This window comes from Calliphora vicina, chromosome 3 (assembly GCF_958450345.1).
Source record: "Calliphora vicina chromosome 3, idCalVici1.1, whole genome shotgun sequence".
Lineage (NCBI taxonomy): Eukaryota > Metazoa > Arthropoda > Insecta > Diptera > Calliphoridae > Calliphora > Calliphora vicina.
Window position 1 is genome coordinate 87,603,566 of NC_088782.1, and position 27,786 is coordinate 87,631,351.

At 34.0% G+C, this 27,786-nt stretch overlaps 1 protein-coding gene across 1 annotated transcript in view; it reads left to right on the forward strand.

The window, feature by feature from the left end:
• The window catches only part of S1P (membrane-bound transcription factor site-1 protease), a 166,974-nt gene that overhangs the window by 92,683 nt on the left and 46,505 nt on the right, over window positions 1-27,786 (forward strand). The window lies entirely within an intron of this gene.

Consider the following 27,786-nt stretch of genomic DNA (forward strand, 5'->3'; position numbering starts at 1 on the left):
CCGATCGCACCAGCCGTTTAGAAATGCCAGATTTATTTCCAAAAATTTCGATTCTGCCCCACTGTGCGTTGCAGCTAGAATACAAAATGAAAAATTTTCATTTTAAAACATTTGCTGCCTACATATATAAAATAAAATAAATACATATATAAAATACAAAAAATGTTTCTACCTATGTCCGTTATAGACTCTGAGACCATCCAACCGATTAGCTCCAAACTGGTATCATTGGAAAGGAAATTTTCTGAATATGGTTTTAGACACCTAAAATACAACATTAGGTCCATTCGGAGCTTTCGTAAAGAAGATTTTCGAATTTTCTCATACAAACATTTTTCATCTATATATATAAAAATGGATGTATATTCCCAATGGACCCAAAACGGCTGGAACGATTTTAATGAAATTTTCAGGGAATCTTCAGAGTAGCCTAGCGGGTAACACTCTAAAGTCAGATTTTTGATGTTCAGTCTGTGGGCGGGGAGCGTTTAAAAATCAATTTTTTTCTTTATAACGCTAATGCTAACCTTTTCAAAACGCTGGTTTATTTCCTTTAAATAAACCGGATACTTTTGATTGCAAATAAAAGCCGTTTAGTAGTTTGAAAATTGTAACAACTCTTTATTTCTTTAAAATGTACAAAAACAACAGAATTAAATAGCCACTCAATGTTTTTTATACACGTTTATAAATTCTCAGAATTACAGACACAATTTATAATGTACACGAATTTACTTGAAAAACACACAACACACTTTAAGGCACAACACACTTTAAGGCGTCTCTGATCAACTCAACTCACGACTGCAACCTCTGCCACTATTTATAACACTGCATTACCATCTAGAAAGCTCTTTAACTGTCAAAGTTCGAATATTCTAGATCATACGCCATCTGTGGTGTACTTTCTACAATGTTCTTTAACTGAATATTCGAATACAGCGTTGCCAGCTTACGATCAAATCAACTGAAAGCTTTTATTTAACAATGCCCACAGATATGTTGCAGTCTGCCATTACATCACTGTTACTTGAAAGCACTATGCTACTTTTAAATCAGCCCTTAAAATCGTTATATTTGAATTCAAGTACAATTTCGTAACACTGCCCCCCGCTTAAGCCTGTTCGACCCGAATAGGCATAGATTCACTTCTCCCATAGGCAGCTAGTCGTTTCAGATGTTCAACTTTAATTTCCGATATCGATCTTCCACATTTCCGTATTCTATAAACCATGTCGTCCAATTTCTTAACTACCCTATGTAGTCCTTTGTAGTGATTCCTTAATTTGGATGACAATCCCTTATTACGTTGTGAGCTATATCTGGTTTTCATTTGGTCATTTGTCATTTTAATTCGTCTCCGAACGAGTTCATGCATTTCTTTTTCTGCTGAAGCACCTTCACCCATCTTGGAACCCGGCCTGATGATCTTTTCTCTGCGGGACAGACCAAGCACTCCAACAAGAAACATTCCGTCGTTGCACTGTTCAACGGGGGCCTCCATTGTTACATGGCCACTTTTCACTTCTGCTGGTTCCAACACCAACAAACCATTGTCTATACAATCCTCCACTTCCTCACGGGCCCATACCAAATCCTCTGCCTCAGTGCTAGCTCTTTTTAAAGGTGGCTCCTGTAATGCTTGATGATTCGCCAGCTGGTTATTTCTTGATGGTGAAACATATCTGGTTCGCTTTCTTGGTGCTCTACAGATTCGCTGAATATGACCAATTTTACCACAGTTATAACATTTAATTTTGGTTTTACATTGCTTCTCAGTTAAAGCCTCTACAACTGCCTCTTCTTGACATTGAACATTATTCAAGTCCGACAACTTTTTATCAATGCCATCCACTCTGTTGTTAATAACATCAGACACTTTCTGAATTTTCTTATCTGTGGCTCCAGAAGATTCTTGAAGTTCTGTTAGAAGTTTATCGTGGTTTACTCTGAAAGTTTCTTTAACTTCAGCTAACAGCTTCTCGTTGTTTACTCGAAATTCAGCTAGAAGCTTCTCGTTATTTACTTTAAAAATTTCTCGAACTTCTTTAAATTGTGCCATCATAGCAGCAAACATTGTGCTTAAATCCATGCTGCTCGTTGTTGAACGTGTAGAAACATCCATTTCTTCCTTATACTCGAATTCGTAAGCATCGATGTCAATATCACGCCGCTTGAATTCGTCTATCAGACTCTTCTGCAATTCTGCCTTATTACCTGCTGTTGGTAGCTCCAACTTACTCAATTCTTTCTTGAGTTGTTCAACTTCTAGTTCCTCAAACTTCATGCTTATTAATTTGCAATCCCACTTCTGACACCAATTGTTACGTTTTAACCTTTTCAAAACGCTGGTTTATTTCCATTAAATAAACCGGATACTTATGATTGCAAATAAAAGCCGTTTAGTAGTTTGAAAATTGTAACAACTCTTTATTTCTTTAAAATGTACAAAAACAACAGAATTAAATAGCCACTCAATGTTTTTTATACACGTTTATAAATTCCCAGAATTACAGAGACAATTTATAATGCACACGAATTTACTTGAAAAACACACAACACACTTTAAGGCACTTAGATGATGTTTATTCGAAAAGCGTCTCTGATCAACTCAACTCACGACTGCAACCTCTGCCACTATTTATAACACTGCATTACCATCTAGAAAGCTCTTTAACTGTCAAAGTTCGAATATTCTAGATCATACGCCATCTGTGGTGTACTTTCTACAATGTTCTTTAACTGAATATTCGAATACAGTGTTGCCAACTTACGATCAAATCAACTTAAAGCTTTTATTTAACAATGCGCACAGATATGTTGCAGTCTGCCATTACAGCACTGTTACTTGAAAGCACTATGCTACTTTTAAATCAGCCCTTAAAATCGTTATATTTGAATTCAAGTACAATTTCGTAACAATATAAAACCGCTGGATCGATATAAAAATGGATGTATATTCCCAATGAACTCAAAAACGGCTGGAACGATTTTAATGAAATTTTCAGGGAATCTTCAGAATAGCCCAGCGGGTAACATTCGGTCTGTGGGCGGAGGGGCATGTAAAAACCCAATTTTTACATTATGCATATTAGGTGCATGAATAAGAAATTTCCATATGAAATCTACTTTTAATCAAAAAATTATGATGTTAACAAGCCCGATGACCAAATACAATTGAAAGTGTCTGGCGAAACAATAAAATACAAATAGATTGACACAGTAATGAACGAAGAACAAGTCGTCAATTGTCCTACTGAATTTTTGAATTCATTGGAACCAGCCGAAACGCCACCACATGTATTACCATTGAAGGTTGGATTATCGACTTTTTCTGACACTGTATATTAAAATCGAGATCGAGATGCAATATAAAAGTGATGTTTTCTAAAGGCCCGCAACGCGGACCAGGTTCAGCTAGTATATGTATATTTTTGGTTAGCAAAAACAAATGATATTGCTTGTGTATAATATACAAAAAATTTACTACAAAAACATCATGTAAATATTTTGGACAAATTATTATTGAATTTTTTGATTGATTGATTTTTTAATACGAATTCAAATGTATTCCTGCTGTTTGTAATAGTAGTCCAGACAAATTAGTAAGATACAAAAATAATAATTTTTTATGTAAAGCGGTTAAAAAAGGATAGATAATGCAAGAACACAGCCAATGAAATAATAAATAACAAGATCTATAAAGAAATAAAATGCAATGCATTTTATGAATGAAGTCTATCAAATTAAGTGTTTGTACATTCAAATTTATTCTTTTGTAAAATTTGTAACACGAGAACAAACAAATAAATAAGTAGCGTAGTAAGTACAAGAACAATTTTATGTGTAAGATATTTTTCTTTTTTTTTATCTTTTTTTCTTAATTGAATCTTTCTTTCTAGAAATTTCACTAAGTATTCAAATCTTAACCTAAACTAATACTAAAGTTGTTATTGCCGATGCAATGTCCAACATGAGTGCTCGTTAAATGATAATCTGGCCAGATCCAGTGTTTCCAATCGCCTCAGTCGTCTATGACCCTAAAATGACAGCAACTCCCTGGCGAGGGGGTTTGGATGATCCATTAGTTTTGAAATGTATTTTAGACTGGAGAGTTTGATCTCCTGGCGTATTATGGTGACATTGAGATCCCTATGGATATTACTATTGCGAATGTACTATGTGGCACCTGTTATTGTCCTTAACAGTGCTGACTGCTTTCTTTGCAATTTTTCAACGTTAGATGAGGAGGCTGTTCTCCATAGCTGAATGCCGTATAGCCATATCGGTTTTATAATTGTTTTGTACAAAAGCACTTTGTATTCCAAGTCTAGAGCAGACCGTGGGCCAATTAACCAGTACAACTGAACTGACTTTAATTTTATTTGCGTAACCTTGGATTCAATATGGTGGGACCATGTTAAACGGCGATCAAGATGGATACCGAGATATCTCACATGCCTCTGTTCTGGGATTTTGATATTATTTATCTGTATGGAAGGGCAACTTTCTCGTCTTAAAGTAAATGTAACGTGAATACATTTTGTTGCATTGTCCTTAATTTTCCATTTGTTCAGCCATTTTTCCAAAGTTGAGATCACATCCTTTGATCTGATTTGGAAAGATCTTTCTTGTATGTAATTTTTAAGCAGTTTATGTACGTTCGCAGGTAGTAATTTAGTAATTTTGTGTATTAGTCCATCGTGACAGACATTATCGAAGGCTTGAGATATGTCAATAAATAATGCGGAGCAATACTGCTTGCTCTCGAAGGTTTTCCGAATAAGTGTATTTATCCGATGTACCTGTTCGATAGTACTATGTTTCCTTCTGAAACCAAATTGATGGTTAGGAATAATGCAATTTTCGTCAAGGTGCACTATAAGTCTCTCAAGTAACAACTTTTCAAAAAGTTTTGATAATATTGACAATAGGCTAATGGGACGGTATGATGTCACTGGAGTGACATCTTTTCCCGGTTTTGGTATCATAAATATATCACATATTTTCCATGAGGATGGGAAATATCCAATACGTAGTATTGAGTTAAATATGAACAAAATAATTCTCAGTGCTGAGTTGGGCAGATTACTTATCATCGTGGTAGTAATTTTATCTATACCAGGTGATTTTCCAGCCTTAAGACCTTTGATCGTCGTTCTCACGGCAGAGAACCGGAATTTTAGTGGGGCTGGCACCACATTATTTATGACATTATCTCTTATATATGAATTTGTATCATTTGGGAGAATGCATATTGGGAGAATGTATTTACTTCAAAAAATCGAAGCAAATGCTTCGATTTTTTCTGAAGTATTTTTTGCCCATTCTCCGTTATGAAGGCGTATGGGCGACTCATATACAATAGGATATTGCATATTTTTCACAGCTTTCCAGAGACTATATTCTGTTTTCTTAGTAGGGTCTAAGTTTTTAAGATAATTTCTCAGGTTAGATTCTTTATTAATCTTTAGGGCGACGTGAAGTTTTCTTTGGCACTGATTAAGTTTGGCTTTTACGTTCGGAGATCGCGATTGCTGCCATTGACGTCTGAGTGTTCTCTTTTCTTTGATAAGAGACTCAATGTTTTTAGGACATTTTGAATGTCTGTAATTCCCCAGGGTGACTGGGGGCGTGGACACTTTAACAGCGTTTGTTAAAATGTCTGTAAATATATCGACAGCAGATTGTATTTCATATTCATTTTTCAATGAGATGTTCTGTGGCAAGTGTGAACTAACATACATTTTGTACTTTATCCAGTTCGTTTTCTTGTTAGGGAAACAAGAGTAAGAGTTTTCCAATTTACTTGGAACTTCTAATAACGTTAAAACCAAGGTCTATTAATAAGGTCTGTGCAACTAAACAGCTGATAATTGTTTGTCCCTTTGTGTTTACATTCTGTGTTTGTCAAAATTTGTTTACAATTTTAGAGCGCCATTGTATTTTTTTCAAATTTGTTTACTTTTCTAACGTTTCGTGACAAAATTGAAAACTGAAAAAATAAATTAAAAACATAAACAAATAATAAAAAGTGTCGTGAACAAATTGAAAACGGAAAAAATAAATTAAAATCATAATAAAATTAATAAAAAATGCGTTACTTCTCTTCAATAGTTCGTGAATTTTATATATCTAAAAAAATAAATGTAATATACATACATTTATTTTATTTGTTGAAAATAAAATTATATTATGTATGTTTGTTTTGGTAATGTTTTTGACAAGTTCAGTATAGTTTTACACAAACAAAATGCCTGTTTTTGTTTTTGAATTGTTGTAGAGTTGCACAGACCTTATTAATAGACCTTGGTTAAAACTGTAGGCGAGTGGTCTGACTAGAGGTCCAGCGAAGGGATCACTGAAATATATCCTCGTTTTATGTTCTTGATTACAGCGAAGTCAATTAGATCGGGAATCTTATTGAGGTCTGTAGGCCAATAAGTAGGTTGGCCACTAGATATGGCATCTAGTCTGTTAGACAATATTGCTTCTAACAGTTACCTCCCTCTAGGAGTAATAAGGCGAGAGCCCCAAAATGTATGGTTTGCATTGTAATCACCAGCTGCTATAAATCTTGGACCTAGAGTCCTAAAATATTCGAGAAACTGCTCTCGATTAATATTAACCTAGGAGGACAATATATTGAAGATATTGTAACTCTACCATCAGGTATATTTATAGATGTGGCCTGGATGTGGTCCGTTTTATATTCTGGCATTGGGAAATGTCTAATATCCTTTCTCACTAATATAGCTGTTCCACCACAAGCTCTACCACTTGGATGTTTTGTATCATAAGTATAGTATCCGTTAATTCTGAAACAGTTTTTTATGCTAAAGTGTGTTTCAGAAACGAGTAGTACATCAATTTCCTGAAGGTGGAGAAATTGTTGTACTTCATTCTTATTTTGACTAAGGCCGTTAGCATTCCAAAAACAAATTCTTAGAGAATTCATTTTTTATTTAGCAGGATCTGCATGAGCATGCTTTGATTCTGCATCAATTGTTGAAACATATTTTGCATATTCGCCATGAAACTGTTCATGGTTTGAATTAAATTCTCAATAGAGCTTTGAGAGTGTCGGGTACTGGTACACCCTCTTTTAATGCATGTGCATATGAAAATAATGGGGCATTATTTCCATTGCTTCTTTTCATTTGGGTAACTGAACCCTCATTTGTCGTATTGGCATACGATTTGTTTTGATAATTATCATTTATGATACTTCTATATTGAGCACTAGAAGCATCAGGAAGGCTTTGAAAGTTAGAAGCCTTATATTGAGCATAGGAATGCGTAGGAATACTGGGCATCCCCGGTAGTTTGCGGTGTGATTTAGACCACAGTTACTACATTTTCTTATATTATCTGTTTTTGAGTGGGGACATTCTTCACTTTTATGAATATCTAAACATCTTACTCATACAGAAGGTAATTTGCAGAATGTTCGGGTGCGACCGAACTCTTGGCAATTAAGGCACTGAGGTGGACCTTTGCGCTTCATTGGTTCTTCTACAATTATTTTACGATTAAGAAGATATCTTAATCCGTATATGGGATGAGTGTCACCCTTTTTCTTTAATTGAGAAGAGTTGAATGTAATTTGTAACGACGGAATTTCTCCTCAACGCTGGGGTAGCTCAATGTTGTCCAGGGTCGTTATCAGAATTTATTAAAAATAATAACACAGTATATTTTTTTCCATACTACGTTATAAACTTTTATTTAAACAAAATACGTATGAAATACATATAAACCAACTGATCTTGTTCTGTGGTTTGTGCCTGCCTTTTATACACATAGTACAATTACACAGACACACACATACATAGACATACACACTGTTGATTACTAGCCACAGTTGACTACTAGTACTGTTTTATACAACTCTGTTGGTAGAGTTGTAGTTAATAAATAAAACATCGACATATAGATGGCGTAACAAATAAATTTAAATTATCGGATAATTAAATTGTAATTTAGTATTTTATCAAAAGAGAAGATAATAAAATAAAATAAGACTAATATAAATAAATGTGTGGGCCAAAACAAATGTGTGACTTTGCATCCTCACACGTCCTCCTCTCGTCGGTTGACAAATTTTATAATTATTCGGTTGGGGTGGATTTGTAGCCGGTACACGCTATGGTCATCAAAATCCGATGTATCTATGGCTGGGTTGATGAATCGAGTTTCGAATTGGGCTGTCTATGGTAAAATATAAATTGTTGTTTTCGTGCGTTATATTTATAGTTGTTGTTTGCTGATTAGTGTCTGGCACAATGATGGTTTGTCGGACAGTGCAGGTTGCTTGTATTCGGAGACCTCTCTCGTCTAAAAATCGTCTGCTAAGATTCTCGCGGGTTTATTGAGACTTCTTCTCATCTGTCATTTTATCCATTATTCTATTAATAAAATGAAACAATTATTAGAACAATGTTATAAAGAAAATATAAAAAAATTGTGATATATATGTTTAAAAATTATATTAAATATATTGTTTAATATCGCCAATATAGGCGGTTTTAATATCATTGTTTTTGTGACCCTTTAGTTTCACAATGACTTTGGATGGGATTTCAATTATCTCATAAGGACCATCGAACTTGGGTGCAAGTTTAGCTGTGAATTGGTCTACAGCTTTCGAAAGCTGATGTTGACAGACCAATACTTGTTCTCCTATTTGCGGCTTCCATACGCGACGTCTCTGGTTATAATGTCGTTTTTGATCCTGTGAAGCCTTGGCTAGATTACTTCTTACTATCCGGAAGATTTCTTTTAATTGTACTGCTTTCTCCTTTTTTTTCATCATTTATTTATTGTATCTTCATTATTTAATGAACTAACAATAAGTGGTTCAAATCTTATATCTAATAATTATTATTTAATTAGTCCAGCCAGTGCCGGACGAAAAAATTTTGTATTCATGGTTGTTTTGGTTAAATTGGCATTCTTCCTTCTAGATTAGGTCTGCTGTGTCAATCCTTCTTAATCGAGTGTGGCCACGGTTATCTAATATGTTGCGGGCCAGCGGGTTTGGGTGAACTTCAAGTTTTTTTTAAATATTTTTGTACATTTTTAGAGATTTCAGTTTTTACAATGGACACGTTTAGATCTTTGTGTATATTCGCGTTTTTGATATACCAGGGGGCAACTGCAATCATTCTTAGAAACTTGTTTTGGCGTCTTTGAATCTTTTCTACATTTGACGCTGAGGCCGTGCCCCATAACTGTATGCCATAACACCATATGATCATGTTATAAAGTAGAAGTTTACAATCTAAAAGCGTAGAGTTTCTGCCAATAAGCCAATTAATTTGAATTGATTTCAATTTCATTTGAGTCAACTTTGCATCTATATGACTTTTCCATGTAAGGCGACGATCGAGATGTATTCCGAGGTATTTCACTTCCGATTGTTGAATTATTGTTTGGTTATTGATATGAATAGGGGGGCATGATTCTCTACGCAATGTAAATGTTACGTGTGTGCATTTTTGCTCGTTGACTTTAATTTTCCATTGTTTTAACCATTTTTCTAATTGAAATATGTGGTTTTGTAAGTAGCGAGACGCTTGTTGAGGGTTTTCATGAATGCTTAGAATAGCAGTATCATCAGCAAATGTTGATGTATGAGTGCGATTGTTAGTTGGCATATCAGACGTATATATCAAATATAAAAAAGGTCCCAGGATACTGCCTTGGGGGACTCCAGCTTCAATGGGTTGTGCAGTACTTAAAAAGTTTCCCTCTTTAACCTTAAAAGTTCGACCAGTTAAATAGCTTTCCAACAGCTTATGTGTGTTTGCGGGTAAATTTTGACTCAGTTTGTATATTAATCCAGCATGCCATACCTTATCAAACGCTTGAGAGATGTCGATGAAGAGTGCGGAACAGTATTTATTTTCTTCAAACGCTTTTCTCACCATATTTACAAGTCTATGGGTTTGTTCGATAGTATAGTGTGCTAAATCCAAATTGATGATTCGGAATACAATTGTTTTCAGTTAACATCGGGTACAACTTGTTCATAAGTATCTTCTCAAATAGCTTTGATATATTAGACAATAGGCTGATGGGTCTGTATGATTCCACCTTTGTGTGATCTTTTCCCGGCTTGGGTATCATGGTAACCAGTGAAACCTTCCATTCTGGAGGATAATATTCAAGTCGTAATATAGCATTAAAAATAAAAAGAATTATTTTTATTGCTATCCGGGGTAGCTCCATAAGCATCTTGTTGCTGATCTTGTCCATACCAGGAGCTTTCTTGGGATTTAAATCAACAATAGCATTTTCGATCTCTCGAATCTCAAAACGTAGGGGTACGGCTGCTCCAAAATGGGGTGCAACAGGTGGCAACTCAATTGCTTCGTTTGATGTGTTCGGTGTAAATACTTTTTTTAAATGATTAACAAACAGATTCCCTTTTTCAGTATCATTTCTTGCCCAACCACCACTTGAATTTCGCAAGGGGGACTTACATATAACGGGTCTTTTAAGACTTTTTGTTGCTCGCCATAATGAGTAATCCGATTGCGGGGTTGCGTCCAGGCTTTCTAAATATTTATTCAATGATTCCATTTTTCGAAATTCCAAGAGCTTTTTAAGTCTTTTTATACAATCTTTAAGCTTCGATTTTAGTTGGGGGGATCTGTGCAATTGCCACTCTCTGCGAAATCTTCTTTTTTCATTTAAGAGCCGTTCGACATCTGCAGAATTAATTCTATTATATCTGAATTGTCGGGGGGTTTGGGTAGCATGTTGAGCAGCCAGTTTGAGATTTTTATCGAAATTGATAAGAGAGTGGTCGATGTTTTCTGGTGTTCTTAGCGGTATGTTTTCCGAGCAATGTGTACTGAGGTATTTTTTTATATTTGAGCCAATTTATTCTTGTGCCTGCCATCGCTAAATTACCAGTCGGGGATACAATTTCTAGGGGGCTCAATAAAGTAATAATAGTGGGTGAGTTATCTGAAGATAGTTCCAGCGAGGATTCAATTTGAATCATTTCTCTAGGGATATTTTTCAACACGCTAAAATCTATAATATTCGGTATTTTTCGTGGGTCAGTAGGCCAGTAAGTAGGTTGGCCGCTCGAAAGCACATTCAAATCCATTTTAGAAATTGTATCCAACAAAACACGACCTTTAGGGGTAATCAGTCGTGATCCCCAGAATGTGTGTTTAGCATTATAATCACCAGCAGCCAGGAAACGGGGGCCTAGTGATTTAAAAAATCTATTATATTGACTTTCTGTAATTGAAAATCTAGGGGGTGAGTATATCGATGAAATCACTAAGTTTCGATGAAAATCTTCAAGACAGATTGTAGTAGCTTGAAGATAATCTTCGCAAAAATCACACATTAAGTAGTGTTTGATTCGAGCTTTTATTAAAATTGCCGAGCCTCCGCATGCTCTACCTCTGGGATCTTTGGTGTCATATATTACATATCCATTTATTCGAAATGAACTTCTGGACGTCAAATGAGTTTCAGAAACCAGCATTACATCAATTTGTTGGTTTCTTAAAAAATATTCGAGTTCGTTTTTGTGTTGGCGTATGCCGTTTGCATTCCAAAAACATATTCTTAGGCAGTTCATGGTCTGTTAAGCACAGCCTGCAATAACATTGATTGCATCTTAAAAATTTCTTGCATCATGTTACTCATAGAGTTTGTAAAGTTATTTACCGATTGCACAAGAGTTTCTATTGTAGATTCTAGTCGGCGTTTGCTCTCTTACCTCTGGGTTCATATTTTCGTTTTGGAGTTGACAGACTTGCGGCTGAGTTTGGTTGTTTGTAAGTACATTTGCATATGTTACTTTGTTGTCATATGTCTGTTGCAACGGGGGGGTAGTTCAAATTGATGTTATTTAATGGCTGAGCGGGGAAAATCTTTGTTTTCTGGCTTTGTGATTTTTTAACAATTGAGTAGACAGGACAACACCTGTAGTTTGCTGTGTGGTTACCTCCGCAATTGCTGCATTTTTTTTATTTTAGGATCATCTTTGGATTTGTTACATTGGGATGTGTTATGCAACTCCCCGCAAATGACACATACTGGTGGCAATTTGCAATATGCCTTGGTGTGTCCATATTCTTGGCAATTCATACATTGGACGGGGCCAAATCGTTTGTGAGGTTCTTTTTTTTTAAGTTTTTTCCGCAACTACATATACATATAGCTGCTTATTTTATTTGAACAAAATTCATTTATACTAATTTCAATTTGTCCTCAGCGCCAAAAAGGCATTATTGAGGCAAGTTGGCAAAATAATTCAAAAGATAAATGTATGTACAAATAAAATATAAGTAAGAAAAAACAAAAAAAAAATAGTAGCTTAAAATATATATTACAAATTTTATATAAATTTTATAACAATTATGCATTGAACACATTGAAGACAGCAGGCTACACGACTACACGAACACAAATTCTGCTGGCTGGAGTTGTAGTCGTGTGGCAGCTACTGAATTATTTTAAAGACGACAGCTACAAAGTAAACAGCTGATTTATAATTCAGTGGTGCCACTTTAATAAAAAATAACCGAAAAAAAATTCCAAAGTAATTAAGATTTAAACAATTATTTTGAGTAAACATATATATATATGGTTGCAATTAATTATGTACCTGTTATTAATTTACATCAATATGGTTATCAAAAACTTCTCTTATTATATTAGCAACACTATTTCTGCTTTGTAGTTGACAGAAATAGAAATCAGTTTAATTCGGCTACAGCGGCAAAAGCAATCGTGTGGTCGTGTAGCTGTGCTGTCGTCAAAAGAATCGTCTTCATATAAACGTGTGTATTCTAATTTTGACAGATTGCAGTTGGTAGCCTGCTGTCTTCAATGTGTTCCATGCATTACATTAAAAGAGTTTCAATTGTATTAAGTAAGTATTCCTTACAAGAGGACTTAAAAATGGAAATTCGATCAATTGTTTTTAGAGCCAGTGGCAAATTATTAAATTTAATTCCACCAATATAATCAATTCGCTGTTTGGTTGTTTCTAACCTACATCTAGGAATTCTAAAATTTGTTTTGTTTCGTGTATTGAAATTTATTTGATTTTGCGTGAACTGCATAGTATGGTAACCAATATTATTAATGCATTTAAAAACAAACATTAAAACTTGATATTCATGCAACCCATAAATTGGTAATATTGTTTTGCTTACTTCTTTATATAAAGAAATAGTTGAATACAACAACGGTAAATTGAATACAATTTTTAATGCTTTGTTTTGCATACATTGAAGAGATTTAAGTAGAGTGTTAGTTTTATTGTGAGCATATACAATGGCCAAGTAATTTAAGTGGGATTGAATCAAGGATTGATATATCAACACTAGATTTTTTTTCTAGTTTGTTCTTTAATTTATATAAAATTCCTATAGCTGGAGCTATCTTCCTCTTCACATCATTGATATGCAGATCCCAAGATAAGTTGCTTTGAAGCGTTATTCCTAAATACTTTACCGAATGGGTTTCCTGCACAATTTGTCCGTCTACATATACATTAAAATTGTTGTTAATACTCAAAGAATGTGGTCTAAAGCGAATTAGATGGGTTTTATTAGGATTGATCAATAATCGATTCAACCTCGCAAATTCAAAAATCAGTGAAGCATCTCTTTCAATTTGAGTTTTGAGTACCAAATCATACTTATATGGATACAATACACACACATCATCTGCAAACATACAAAGCTGACCACTTAAATCAAGGTTTTTTATATCATTTAAATAAATTGAGAATAAAAGCGGCCCTAGCCCACTTCCCTGCGGCACACCATATTCAACAGAACCAACAAAACTCTTTGCATTATTTATATTTACATATTGTTTTCTGTTGGTAAAATAACTTTCAAACAACAAAAGTTCACGATCTTTAACACCATAATAGTTTAACTTTTGTAGCAATATTTGATGATCTACTAGGTCAAAAGCCTTAGTGAAATCAAAAAATATTCCAGCAACTCCAGAAAAAACATCGTCAAGACCTTTACAAACATTTTTAACAACGTAAAGCACAGCATCTTCGGTACCACATCCTTGTCTAAATCCATATTGAAAATCATACAAAAAATGATTCTCTTTCAGGTAAAGTAGCAGTTTATCATACAATATTTTTTCAAAAATTTTATCAATTGAAGATAGAACGGCAATCGGTCGCATTTATTTCCTTTGGTATTGGTACTAATTTATGGACTTTAAACTATCAGGATAAACAGAATTGTTTATCATTTTATTGAAGATATCACATAAAATTGGAGCAATTTCTACTCTGCATTCCTTGACAAATTTTAGTGAAATATTGTCAAAGCCTGGACTTTTATTAATATCCATACCTAATATTACCCCAGTTACATCATCGATATCAATGTTCTCAAGGGTGAAGCGGTTCAATGTATTAGAAAGCGTCCGTAGTAAATTACAATTGTCTCCAGGGTAGATTTCAATTCCCCTCTTGAGGTTCTTTATGGCCGTTAAAAAATAATTGTTTAAACAATCAACCTTAGTTTGATCGCATGTAATTCTCTGACCTTGAGCATTATTTAGATGAACCTCATTATTTTTTTACGATCGAGAGTAGTATTAATAAATTTCCAAGATTTCCTAAGGTCACTTCCAATTTTAGATAAACTGTCAGAATAATAATTATCTCTACACTTCTTTGTAGCAATTTTAATTACTTTACTTATTCTCTTCAAAATATCTTCTAACCCTTGTTTGCTTTTTAATTTCCTTATTTTCCTTAATAGTTTCTCTTTTAATAAAATTAATTCTTGAAGATTTTTATTAATCCACGGGGTAAGCTCAAACCTTAACTGTTTTTTGCATTTACTCACTATGGTTGAATCATTTATAGCAGCTTTCATACAGGAAACTAGAGTATTTGTCAATTCTGATGCATTAATTGAGGAATAATTCTCAGGTAAACTATTTTGCAGAATTTCTCTTGCTTTTAAATAATCATAGTGTGTTTTTGTTATCTCCTTACTTTCGTTATTCATCACATTACTTTCAAATTTGCAGCACACAATATTATGATCTGACAAATTGCATTCAACCGAATCAACATAAATTTTGTTTGTAAAGTTGCTGAACACCTGATCAATACTTGTTTTACTTTGGGGCCTCGTTATCAAACTATGCGCACTGTCACAATCATAATTTTGAAACATCGTAAGCAAATCAATATAATGATTATTTTGAAACGAGTCACCAACTGCAATAATTGGATTACGAGCATGAACACTTAAAATAGAGTCAACAGTATTTATAAAATCATCTACATTGCATTTTTGTGAACGATAAAATGAAATAAGTTTCAAAGGTTTACGATCTACTTTAAAATTGCAAAAAGTAACAACTATGCGTTCAACAAATTTCTCACTTTTGCAAATATCTATTTCATAATGAATATTTTTATTTATATATAACGATGTACCACCATAACCAACCATACAACAGTGAACATTAGTAAAACCGGCAATTTCATAAATTTGTGTAATGTCATTATAAAACCATGTTTCCTGAATTGCAATTACATCTGGCAATTTTGGTAACGTAGCTATCATCTCTTTGAATTGATCGAATTTTCCAATAGATGAAACGCTTCTAATGTTTAAACTTATTATATTAAAAAATTTTAAATTCAGTTTACAAATATAATTTTTAAAATTGGAAAATTTTTGAAAATATTGATTTTTAATCATAGAAAGTTAAAGAAAAATAAAAATATATAACACAATTAATACAAATACATATCCTTATTAAGGGGAAACATAAACAGCACCATCATCGACATCTTCATCACTTGAATTTACACCATCTACTTCTCTGTTGTTTATCATAGATCTCCTTTTAAAATGTTTATTAGTTGTTGCTTCCAATAACATTCTATCCACATCGTCTTCACATCTGATCAGTTGTTGTTTTCCCATATCACTCTTTTTGCAATAAACTCTTCCATTCCGGGCATAAATATGTTGAAAACCAATTGACTTTAACGATTTTGCATAATAAAATAGGTTTAAAGTCTCCTTGCTGTGAAAATCATGTACATACACCTCTTTCGTATTCTCATTCTCTTTTAATTTTTCTTTTAACCGTAATTTTACGGTGCAATAAGTACTTCAGGTTATATATGGGATGTGCTTCATTTTTTTTCAGGTTTATGTCACCGGGTTCAAGTTCAACACGGAAGAGTGGTTGGGGTATTTGTTCGCCTTTATCTTCTAAGCTTTGCTTTATTTCGAGTGGTTCAACATTACAGTCAATACCCTTTATTACAACTTGTAGACCCTTGCTTCCTTTCAGCTGATAAGTGTAAAAACTTTTCTTTTGAGTTTTAAAATATGTTACAACCTTTCTATAATCGTTTTCACTATTGACCTGTATTTTAGTTTCATGAATCGTGCCTTTCTTGATTGGGATTACGTAAAAAGAGTTCTCTCCTATTAATGAGATCAGGCTCTGAACCAGTGGATTCGAATTATTTTCTCTCAAGTAAATGGGGGGTGGTTTTGTATAGGTAATTTTATTTACTGGTTCATTAGTTTCACATTCCAGAATAGAAAAACGATTTTCATTGTTTAGTCTATCAGGTTCACTATCCTTATATAATTTGGCCAAGGGTGTCGCTTACGAGGACTTGGGACTTCGTGCCCGTTTTAATACTGTAATATACCGGTCCATTCCAACCTGTATTTGGGATTTATTATCTCTATTTAATGGTTGACTAATCTTGGGTATAGCGCCGCTTAATGGGTTAATTTTATTTGTAGTTAGTGTGGTGGATTTCGTATCTGAAGCTGGTATAGCTAGCATACTTTCAGGCACAGATATAATATTTTTATTTTCTGGTAACTCTCCTATAACAGCTGTTGGGTTTTCTTTTGTTTGACAATCATTAGTTGTTGACAATGCGGGGGAACAAGAACGAGCACGGTTAACAGGCTTGGCGGTTAAAAACAAGTTGTCATCTATTCTTCTGTTTGTTTTGTTTATATTTTTTTCATCTACATTAACTGTAACGTATGCATTTCTGCCGTTTACACTTAGCCTTCGCTCACTATTTTCGTTAAAGAGACTCATTAAAGAGTATTTGTAATTACTTTCGTTAACACTCTTGGTGTTGGTGATTCAATAGAATTTAACCATTTTAACGACAAATGGTCGGTGATTACAACAAATGTATATCCTTCTAAATACATTTTCATTTTACGTATTCCCCATACGATGGCGAGGCATTCCTTCTCTGTAGTTGTATAGTTTTTCTCCGCTTGATTTAAGTGACGACTTGCGTAGGCAATTACTCGTTCCGACCCGTCTATCTCCTGGGTGAGTACTGCTCCAAGTCCGTAATCGCTGGCATCGGTTTGTAGTTGAAACGTTTTCGAAAAATCTGTGCAAGCTAATATAGGGGATTCGGTGAGTTTGCATTTCAAGTCTCCGAAAGCTTTTTGTTTTTAAGGAACCCACTTAAAATGTCTTCCCTTTTTCAATAAAAATGTTAATGGTTGTGAAATTTTTGCGAAGTCTGGAACAAAGCGTCTGTACCAGGAGGTGATTCCCAAAAATCTTCGTACATCCTTCACATTTTTCGGGGTTGGTATTTTGATGATAGCTGCAATTTTGTCGGGATCGGTTTTGATACCTTCTCCGCACACGACATGACCAAGGTATTTAATTTCCCTTTTGAAGAACTCACATTTTTCGGAATTTACTACCAATTTTGATCTTCTTAATCGATGAAATACTTCTTTTAGGTGTTGAATATGTTGGTTAAAGGTACGACTCGTAACGATGATGTCGTCCAAATACGCGAATGCATGAGGTTCCATCTCTGCTCCAATAACGTAATCAAGGGTTCGTTGAAATGTGGCTGGCGCTGAATGTAGTCCGAATGGCATCACTCTCCATTGGTATAGACCATGGCCAGGTACGGTGAATGCTGTATATTTTCTGCTCTTTTCAGCCATTGGTATCTGCCAATAACCGTTTTCCAAGTCGATACAGCTGATGTATTTTGCTTCTCTTAATCTGTCCAGAATATGATTAATACGCGGTAGAGGGTAAGCATCGGTGATCGAACGATTATTAAGTTGATGAAAATCCATACAAAGTCTCCATGAGCCATTCTTCTTTTTGGCTAGCGTTATGGGAAAGCTATATGGACTGGTAGAGGGTTCTATATATCCTTTTGCGAGTAATTTATTGATTTCCGTATCAATGATTGACTGCATCGCCGGGTTGCGATTTGGGTATCTTATTTTTATGGGACGGTCATCCTTCATGACTATCTTATGCTCCGTTAGATTCGTAGGGCCGTGAATATCTCTAAATTTCTGCAATTCCTCTTCGATAAATGCATTAATTGTTTCTTGATTTTCTGCGTCTTTGTCATTATTAGTAGTCCCGTCTGTCATTGAAATGGATACACTTACCGGATTAGGTACAACTTGTCGTTCATCATGTTGGGTATGTGTTATCTCAATTTCTTCTGTTGATGTTGGTCACGGATTTCCGGAACAACCAGGTTGGTTTTGTATAACCATACACGTTGGGTCGGCTCCAGATGAGGTATCATCCAAACATAGGGATAGGTTACTAAATGACATCGTGGTTTTGAAGATTTTAAGTATGTTTAGACCGATGATCATCTCTTCAATGGCTGTAGGCATAATCAGGAACATTATGTTGTGTAACTCCTGACCAATTTTTACAGGGCTCTCAATAGCACTCCATATTCGGTTGGTGGATCCATCGGCTAGTATGACCTCAAGGTTGGTGGTAATTTTTGGATAAGCTGCGAAAACAGTTTGAGCCATATTTTCATTAATATAACTGCTAGTGGCGTCACTCCAATTTTAATAATTACACTTATTCGGTTTTCATCACATCTCAGATTTATTAATTTCAAAGGTGATGATGGGTGTGGGATCGCATTTTCTAGAATTTCTTCATTCCTAGAATTTTGGCGATGTTGACCAGATTGGTTTAAATTCCTTTCGATGGAATTAGAATTGTTGGGCGTTTGATTTGTCATCATCCGATGTTGTTCATATCAAGGGGGTTGGGGATTTATTGGTGGATTATTTGTCGTGGGTATACTTTCGAAATCATCGGCGAGGGATAGTAGTTCCTTCAAGTTGGTAAAATCCCTTCGATGAATATATAACAAATAGTTGGGATGCGCATTACGATAAATCTGCTCCAATTTTTGTTCCTCTGTCATTTCTGCATGCCTCATTAAATTCTGCAGCGCCAGGACATAATCTTTAAAAGTTTCAGGAGATCGTTGACATCTTCGGATATCATCTCCCAGCTTTTCAAAATATCTAGAAGTAAGGACAAATTTTAAAAATTCTGATTTGAAAGATTCCCATGTGTTCCAATGTTTGTTGTTATTTCGGAACCATATCGATGCCTTTTCCTTACACAACTCTGGCATAGTTCTTGGTAAGAAATTTTTATCGACACCGTATAGTTCCGACATTTCCTATAATCTTTCAATGAATATGAGGGGATCCTTTCCTCCATCATAAAGTATACCCCATTTTCGAACTAGCTCAGTCATGTTGATTAATTGAGTTGCCCTATTTTCCACTTTATGTACGGTTGTATCGTATCCATCTGTTTTCCTGGCATTAATATTTGATGACGTACCTGATTCCATTTTTAGTGGGCTCGATTCTCCGTTTATTAATAATCTGGGAGCTTTCGATGGCGACACTGTTGGATTTGGAGAGTTACCTGAGGAACTTTCATATTTTGCCTGCAATTCCAGTAAACGATGTAATTGGCCAGGAGAGTGTGGGCTACCAATAAATTGTGCCATCTGCCTTCTCATCTCGTCCACGCTGCCAGCCGGTTGAATTCCAAACTCGTCCAAGTAGGATACCAAGTCATCCTTGCGTAATGTGTAGGCCCAGGAAATTTTTAACATGATTGACATTATTATTTTTCTTTTAAACAAAACCTTTCCGCGATGATAAATTTATATTTATTTTTATAATTTCCGATCCGATTTATTTTTTTTCGATACGCGTTAAATATAAATTTATTTACATTTATGACGAACACGACATAAACATATATATTTTTTTTCAATTATTTCGTAGAGATTTGTGAGTAAATGTTTAACGTGCAACGGGTATTACAGTGCATTTCCGCGATTATAAATTTATATTTAAAATTTTCGACCCGATTTGCTTTCCTTTTCCGATACGCGTTAAATATAAATTTAATTATATTTATGACGAACACGACATAAACACAGTTGACGTAATATCATAAATATTGTCCGTATATTAGTTAATTTTTTATTTCACGATAATCCATTTATTGAAGCCCAATTAACTATTATTTAATATTTATGAATCTTTTCTTTAGCAAAAGTTCCGTTTTTATTTCACACTTAGTAACACGCACAGTTTATACGCAACACTAATTTTCACGATATGACTTTTTTTTAATGTCTCTTTGTAAAGATCATTTTTTTTAAAGTCCCTGCTCGGGCGCCACTGTAACGCAGAGAAGCAAGCCGTATCGGCGCGGCTGACGGCTAGCCGCTCAGCCAATTTTTTTCAACAAGCCACGCCGCCGCCGAATCACTCGGCTGGTTGGCGGCTCAATTGCTAGCCGAATCTCATTTTTTCTATCGTATTTTATTAAATATTAAGTTACAATTAATTTTTGGTTCTTTTTTAATATCAGTGAATACTAACGAAAATCGGTATTTAATTGAATTAGTGGCAGTGATACCATATATATGCATTTATCTTGTTTTTACTGTTTTGTGTGAAGCTTAATTAAGATATACATATAAAAACTGAACACATATATTATTGTCAGGAACCGTAACAGTTATTACTTTTCATAAAAGTTATATTTTTTCACAAAAGAAATATAAAGGGTATTCATTTCCAAAAAGGGAAAATTACACTCTGATTGTTTTACACTTTTACACAAACACAAGAAAAAAATTAAAAAAAAAATAAAAATTTTTGTGGATTTTTTTTCTTGTGTTTGTTGTGTAAAAGTGTCAAAAACTCAGAGTGTAATTTTCAATTTTTTTGAAATGAATACCCCTAACTTGGTTTTTGATTTATTTGTTTTGTAATTAATTTTTAATAAATAAAAATATTTTTATTTAAAGTAGCGTTTTTGGGTATTTATAAAAAGTAGGAATACTGTTGAGACAAATTGACATAAAAATATTTTATAATTTGCTTAAAAAGCTAATTTTATATTGTTTGAATTCTGCTAAGCTGAATTTTTTTTCAGCCGGTAGAAAACTCGGCGTAGAGCCGGCTAGCCGCCGCCGCCGAAAATTTTTGCTCTTAAGCCGCCGCCGAAATTTTTGAATCGGCTTGCTTCTCTGCTGTAACGACGGAATTTCTCCTCAACGCTGGTGTAGCTCAACGTTGTCCAGGGTCGTTATCAGAATTTATTAAAAATAATAACACAGTATATTTTTTTCCATACTACGTTATAAACTTTTATTTAAACAAAATACATTATTTTATCTAAAACCGTACGCGGGGTGGGGAAACAACACTAATAAATCCATTTAGCAAAAAGGCAGGCCATACAAACTCTACCCAATTGTTTTATTATAGGTAATAGTCAAGCAAACATATTAGCTAGTGATCAGCCCAACACCAACTGATCTTGTTCTGTGGTTTGTGCCTGCCTTTTATACACATAGTACAATTACACATACATAGACATACACACTGTTGACTACTAGCCACAGTTGACTACTAGTACTTTTTTATACAAATCTGTTGGTAGAGTTTTAGTTAATAAATAAGACATCGACACATAGATGGCGTAAAAAATAAATTTAAATTAACGGATAATTAAATTGTAATTTAGTATTTTATCAAAAGAGAAGATAATAAAATAAAATAAGACTAAAATAAATAAATGTGTGGGCCAACACAAATGTGTGACTTTGCGTCCTCACAAATTTCAACTCTAAAAATTGGTTGAGGAATTTTGTTCTTATTTATTATATTGTGAATGGACTTCACTTCAAAGCCTTCAGACTCTAACGCCTTTTTTATATCATCAGTAGGCACAGAACTATCTATGCCTTTGATGACTACTGTCAAACCTTTAGCACTTTTTAGTTGATATGTATAGTAGTTTCTTTTCTCGGAATCGAAATTATCTACTACTATTCTGAATTTTTTGTCCGAGTAGGTTTGTATCTTTGTCTCTTGTATATTTCCTTTACGCAGAGAGACCACGTGGAAATTCTCCTTACCTACAAGTTGGGACAATTTGTTCACCAAAATATTTGTAGAGGGTTCGCGCAAATATAGGGGAGGTGGCTTATTGTCTGTTAAAGGCTTTGCAGGTGTTTTTTCACTTTCTTGATTGGATTTTTCTTCGCCTGTTTTGGATTTGGTTCCAATTTTGATGTCCTAGGACTGGACTTGCGTTTAGTTATAGTGATGTATCAGTCCATACCTGTTAGGATTTTTCCCGTGTTTTTCACTATACTTTGATTATTTTTTGTTATGGCACCAGTATTTTTTGGTATGGCGCCAGTATTTTTCAGCATTGAACTTAAATGGTTTTCATCACCGGTTCTTATAGAGTTCATATTATCAAAAACATATTATATAAAACACGTCTATCAACTATGACATAAATTGGATAAAAAAAATGTATAAGATATAAATGCAAAAAAGTCACAGGCATAAGTACAACAGGAGCAAAAGGAAATTACTGCAACAACATCAACTTATACACACAAGCATGATTCAAATATACAAGGTTTGTGAGAGAGAAGTGGAGTTTCTCTCTCACAAAATTTTTTTTTAAGTTTATTGGAATTTTTTGATATTAGCTTTTTGTAAACAATAAAGAAAGTCATTGCCAGATACCGAAAAGGGGAAAATAGTTTTTGGAAATTATGATATAGAATGATGTGTGTGAAGATAAATTTAAATTTATTTAGCACAGACCTAAACCACATATTTTAGCTCAGCCCATTTTGCAGTTAGCAGAGCACTGTTAACCACTTAACAGTCATAATACTTGAATTATAATAATCAAATTTATAACTACCATATCTGAAATAATTTCAGAATAAGAAAAAAAATGGAAAAAATTAAAAAAAAACTATCCATCTGAAATAATAGATGGATATTTGAACCCATCGTAATATCAGGATTCCAATAAATTTGACTTTTTTGAAAAAATAAATCTGGAGAGGATTTTTTGCCATTATGGAAATTAGGAAAAGGGCTCGGATATGACACTATATAGAAATGGTAGTCCTAGGGTCACTGAATGGAACTGTGGTAGTGGGATATCTGAAATAATTTTGGGATTCCAATAAATTTGAGTTTTGTGAAAAAATAAATCTGGAGAGGATTTTTGGCCATTATGGAAATTAGGAAAAGGGCTCGGATATGACACTATATAGAAATGGTAGTCCTAGGGACACTTAATGGAACTGTGGTAGTGGGAATCTGAAATAATTTTGGGATTCCAATAAATTTGAGTTTTGTTAAAAAATAAATCTGGAGAGGATTTTTGGCCATTATGGAAATTAGGAAAAGGGCTCGGATATGACACTAAGGAGTGAGATCGAAAAATTCTTAACATACATATATGTTTATAAAAAAGAAACCACTAAACTTACAGCTTTAATTTTTTTTTTATTTGATTGAAATTATTATTACAATTTACAAAAAAAATTATTTTTATAGTTTTAATCACTAGTGATGAAATTTTGAACCTTTTTCGGAAACCCTTCCATTAACGTTTTTATAGTGCTTTCTGTCACTTTGCTCGAACATGTAGTCCATCTCCGTTTAAAATCTACCACACTTTTGGACACCTTTTTTGTACTCTTCAATTCTCTTTTAACAAGAGCCCAATATCTCTCCACTGGCCTTAGCTCCGGGCAGTTTGGAGGATTTGCCTCTCTTGGTACAAATACCACATTATTGTTCTTGTACCACTCAAGGGCTTGTTTGCCATAGTGACAGGATGCCAAGTCAGGCCAAAAATAAGTGGACACATTATGAAGTCTTATGAATGGAAGCAGCCTTTTTTGTAAACATTCCTTGATGTAAATTTCGGTATTTATAGAGCCCGTTGTAACAAATGAGTGGCTTCTTTTGCCGCAACTGCATATTGCTTGCCATACCAAGAACTTTCTGGGAAATTTTGTCTGCTTTTGGGTCCTAAACTTTTCTTCAACATTCCCTCGAGCATCAGCAACATAAAATTTTTGACCTGGAAGTTGCGAAAAATCTGCCAGAACATACGTTTCGTCATCCATTATGCAGCAAGAATATTTTTTTATAAAACTTGACTTCAATTTCCGTGCTCTGTTTTTGGCCTCTAAATTTTTAGTAGCGTTCCTGTCAGGAACTTTTTGAGCCTTGTATGTTTTTAAACCTGCATTAGCTTTAACTTTTCGTACCAAATAGTCCGAGCACTGAGCTAACCGGGCTGCTTTCCTACCGGATGTGTTGGGAGCTCTTTTGAAAATGCGTTCTATTTTTTTGGCTTTAGAAACATCATGTGGACCATTCCTTCTACCTGAACCAGGTTTTCTATCAACTGACAAGTTCTCCCGGTACTGTTTAATAACATTGGAAACAGTTTGACGGCAGACCTTTGTATGCTTGGCCAACTTTTTGTAAGACCAAGTTGGGTTTTGTTGAAAATATTTAATAATTTCAGTACGCACTTTTTTCTGGTCACTCATTTTAATCAGATTAACAAAAAAATTAATATAATTGACATTACACATAATAACTGACATGTTTTTCAAAGGTAACTTGATCAAAAAAAAATTCAAATAATACTTGGGTTAAAAAATGTAATGAAAAACGTGTGTTAAGAATTTTTCGATCTCACTCCTTATATAGAAATGGTAGTCCAGGGACACTTAATGGAACTGTGGTAGTGGGATTTATTTATTTTTTTTATTTATTAGCCTATGGAAAATTATCCTTACAGGCAATTAACAATTATTTGTATAAATGTAATAAAAAAAACTTATTATAAAAATTATGAATTCAAATAAGCAATAATGTTGTTTTTAATTATGTATATTGTTGCTTAATGAAAAATCAATTAACATGTACAATTTATTAAATTCCATACACATTCTCCTTATTGGATCAGCATTGGCAAAGTTCGCTCTAATAAATTTCACTGATAATGGAACAAAATGACGTGATGGTCGTTGAGGCACATTAAATGAGATATTTTGGATTAAGAAACCGGAACTTACACTACCATTGATTATGTTGCAAATAAATTAAATGTTTAACATTGATCTTCGGCTCTTCAGGGTTGGAAGTTTAATTAAAGCCAATCTTGCAGAATATGAAGGTAGATTTATTGGGTTGAAATTTAATCCACGAAGACAAAAGAGTAGGAACTGTTTTTGTACAGATTCAATAGCATCAGAATGCTTTTTATATATAGGGTCCCATATTACGGATCCGTATTCCAGGATAGGTCTTACCAGGGATGTGTATAGATATTTAGTAGCATAAGGGTCATTGAACTCCCTAGCCCAACGTTTCATAAATCATAGTACACCTCTTTCTTTATTTGCTGTCATTGTTATATGTGAAATAAAATTTAGCTTGGAATCCAGTAAAATTCCCAGATCTAAAAATTTATCGACCATTTCAAGCTGATGTAGTTCAAAAACATAGTGTGCCGGTATTGGATTTTTTCTAACAAATCGCATATATTTGCACTTTTTTAGGTTTAATTCCATATGATTTTCTTTACACCATGAATAAAATGAATTTAAATCATCTTGAAGAAGTTGCTGATCAAGAACTTGACGATAGCTTAAACATATTTTAACGTCGTCTGCATACATTAAGACATTGGAACCACGAATAACTTGAGGAAGGTCATTTATAAACAGTGAGAAAAGAAGAGGACAAAGATGACTGCCCTGTGGTACACCAGATACCTCTATATTTCTAGAACGAATATTCTTAAAAAGTACAGCTTGTATTCTATTTGTTAAATACGAGAAAATCCACTGTAATGTACTGTTGGAAAACCCCAATAAACAAAGTTTCTTTCTCAAAAGCATATGATTGACTTTGTCAAAAGCTTTGCTGAAGTCTGTATATATCACATCTATTTACTGATGTTGAAGAAATCCGTGATAAATTTCGGATGTTAGGTGAAGAAGATTTGTTGTAGTTGAGCATCCTTTCTGAAAGCCATGTTGAAAAGGAGATATTAAAGTTGAGACTTGATAGCATAATTGTTCAGTTATGATTTTCTCGAATAATTTGGGTATTATACTTAATTTAGCAATACCTCGGTAGTTTTTAATATCAGACTTATTTCCTGATTTAAATAATGGAACAATAAAAGAAGAATAAGGGATATCTGAAATAATTTTGGGATTCCAATAAATTTGAGTTTTGTGAAAAAATAAATCTGGAGAGGATTTTTGGCCATTATGGAAATTAGGAAAAGGGCTCGGATATGACACTATATAGAAATGGTAGTCCTAGGGTCACTGAATGGAACTGTGGTAGTAGGATATCTGAAGATGACTTAAGTCGTATTATAAGCGCTAACAAATATGTAGATCACTGCATTTATGCGGATGACCTATATGTTATAGCAAAACAACAACCAAATGAGAAAATTAAACAAGCCTTTTCGCAGACTTTACTTGCTATCGACAACTGGTCCAAAACCTCAGGTGCAGATGTATCGTTTGAAAAAACAAGCCACCTGCATATATGTAAAAAACATAACTGTAGTAATATAGACTTGGTATTTAATAATATTAGTATTAAAAATGTAGATAATTGTAAAATTTTAGGTTTACATATTGATCGGAAATATAGTTTTAAAAATCATTGTAATTATCTAAAAAAGAACCTAACCAATAGATTAAACATTATCAAATATCTATCATCTACAAAGAGTCACATGCACACAAACAGTCTACTTAGATTAGTTAAGTCAACAATATTGGGAAAAATTGATTATGGTTTGGTGATATACAGCAAAGCCGTGAAATCTGTATTTAAACCGGTCGAAAACATTCTAAACGCCGCCATTAGAGCCAGCCTAAGGGCTTTTAGAACAACTCCATTAAAAAATCTTCAAGCTGAGGGTGGATTTGAACCGCTTCATATTCGTGCAAATAAACTAAAATTTCGGTTAATACACAAGATATTTTGCACCAATTCATCTCTACTCCATAAACACATCTCGTTGCTGAAAAAAAGGAAAAACGAGCTTAAATATGCATCTACGCTAGCCCATATTTTCAAAATGGTCAAGAAATTCAGCATAGAAACATATAATCCACCAAGAGAAAATTTTCCCCCCTGGCAGCTGGATGAAAGTATTTTTTTAAGAGATTTACTTATCTTCAACAAAGCCAATACAGTACCCCATATTTTTAAATCCCTCTTCAACGATATATCTATGAAATTACAAAATGAAAACTGGCAATTCCTATACACAGACGGATCCAAAACAACAAATCATGTCGGGTTTGCAGTTACCAACGAATCTGGTTCAACACAAAAATCCTGTATTCTACCACAAAACGCAAATATATTCGAGGCCGAAGCTGAAGCTGTTCTTGAAGCTATAAAAATCTGTAAATACAACCGAACCAAAAACGTTATCTGTACTGACAGTCGCTCCGTCTTTGATGCTGCGCTTAATACCCGTAATAGGAATGAAACAATAATCTCTATACAACAGTTGCTAATCGAA